Source organism: Phaseolus vulgaris, chromosome 9 (assembly GCF_051622355.1).
Source record: "Phaseolus vulgaris cultivar YP4 chromosome 9, ASM5162235v1, whole genome shotgun sequence".
Classification (NCBI taxonomy): Eukaryota; Viridiplantae; Streptophyta; class Magnoliopsida; order Fabales; family Fabaceae; genus Phaseolus; species Phaseolus vulgaris.
The window spans coordinates 34,439,156-34,441,361 of NC_143506.1; the positions used below are offsets into that span (position 1 = coordinate 34,439,156).

The following is a 2,206-nucleotide window of genomic DNA, read 5'->3' on the forward strand; positions in this document are numbered from 1 at the left end:
ATATCTGTTTCGTCAATGCTTCCAACTGCTGTGTCAAAATCTTGTTTTGAGCCAAAAGTGCATTTGAATATTATGATCCATTATCCCCTTCTTTGGCTCAATTTGTCTATCATTTTGAGCTTGATCATTTGTTGATGCCAATGCATCAGTAATATTTGTTGTTTTCTCTACATCAATTGTCATCATTGTACCACTAACTACAACGTCTAAAAACATCTTGGTATTAGATCTGAGACCATTCTAAAAGATATTCAATTGGGCAATGTCTTCAAAGCCATGATTTGAGAATTTTATCAGCATCACTTTGAATCTCTCCCATGTCTCATATAAGGCTTTATCAGCATCATTTGTCTGAACATAGAAATATTAGACTTTGCTTGGATGTAACAAGATGATGGAAAAAATATTTGTAATATTTTATCCTTTACATCCTTCCAGTGATTTGAGCCATTCTTTACCTTTCCTACCAATGAAAAAAGAAACAACATAGATAAACAATTTCAATATCACCTGATTGAAAGTCCATTATTCACACCAATTCATTAAAATACTAGACTTTAAGAAGAAAAAAAAGTGTTGTTAAATGCATATTTTTGCAATTATGCTTACCTTTGTTTTTCTTATAATTTAGTTATTAATGAGCTACTTCTTAGAATATTATAATATAAGAAAAATAATTAGTGAAATGAGAATTAAAAAGACTAAATGCAACCATCAGACTGTCTAATAGATAATCGTTTACTAGATCATCTAATAGTTGTACTGGTGAAAAACTAATCGTCTAATGAAAATATAAAATATAGGAATGTAAAAGTGCATAAATGTAGATAAAACAATATGTAAGAGAAATTGGAAAAGAGCAAAAGAATTTTTGAAAGCGTGAAACAATATAACTATAAATATTGAAAACAAAACATGGTTGAAATTGAAATGTAAAAACAGAATTATAAATGCATAAAATTAAAGGTATTATAGCAAAGAGAAGAAAATTTTGTTCCAAAAACATGAAACATGAAACATCAAACATAAACCATGATTAAATAATCTCCAACCTTGAAGGCAAGAAACCAAAATATGAATTACTTATTTAATGAAGAAAACACATAACTAATCGATTTTTTTATATTCAAAGAAAATGTTTCTCAACCCACACTGCTGCGAGAGATATTTGAAGAAGACTTACTCAAAAAATATCTTTGAAGAATATTTGCTTTATTTTTGGTGCATTTAACAAAAGATTTTTAATTTAAAAAATTTGAGAGAGTATCCCTGTAGAAGATTTGCTTCCAAATATATGAGATATTGTAGATTTAATTCTCTAATTGCAAATTTTGTTTTCTATTTTGTTTCAAAGAAACAACTTGCACATTCACGTGATTTGGCCCACTCACAATGGTAGACGTTGCATAAAGACCATCTAGTCAGACTCAGACCGTATGCTCAGAGAAATATTAGATTGTCCACTACGACTAAAACATGAGATTTACATAAATAACAATTAAGGCCAAAATAAATACAATTAGATGAATCTCAATTAAAATAATAAATGTATTTATGATTATAGTCCAAGAATTTGTAAATAAATCTTTAAAGTGTGAATGAAATTATGCTCATCACATACCTACTGAGCTTACTTGATACTTTATTTGAGAATGATTTTTCTTTGTATCTTAAGAGGTCTTAGTCTTAGGGAAGATTAAGAATGGTGTACCTGAAGAGATATTTGTACTCGTTGTACTTGGAGAGGTATGTGTACTCGTTGTACCTGGAGAGGTTTGTGTACTCGGATATCCTGAAGAGGTTGGTGTACTTGTTTGCAATCTTTTGTGATTAGTGGAACCTCTTAAGCAGTTTGCTTAAGGAAGAACTAGACGAGTCCAAGAATTTGGGTGAACTAGTATAAAACTTTGTCTTGCTTTTCTCTTAAGCTTGTTAGATGCTACATTTTGTGTAATGTCTTCATTTGCAAATTAAGTTCAAGTTTCATTCAACTCCCGACCCTTTTAGAGTCGATTTTTCTTTTATTTCTTAAGCTTGTTAGATGCTACATTTTGTGTAATGTCTTCATTTGCAAATTAAGTTCAAGTTTCATTCAACTCCCGACCCTTTTAGAGTCGGTTTTTCTTATATTTCTCTCTACCAAGAATGATGACTGAACTTTTACTAATGATTTTTGGGAGAACTTTCTAAGTTCTATTTCCAAAGT

General features: G+C 30.0%; 1 pseudogene; it reads left to right on the forward strand.

Annotated features, from left to right (window-relative positions):
- Positions 1-271: 271 nt before the first annotated feature.
- On the forward strand, positions 272-379 carry LOC137823234 (small nucleolar RNA R71; annotated as a pseudogene).
- The last annotated feature ends 1,827 nt before the right edge of the window (positions 380-2,206 follow it).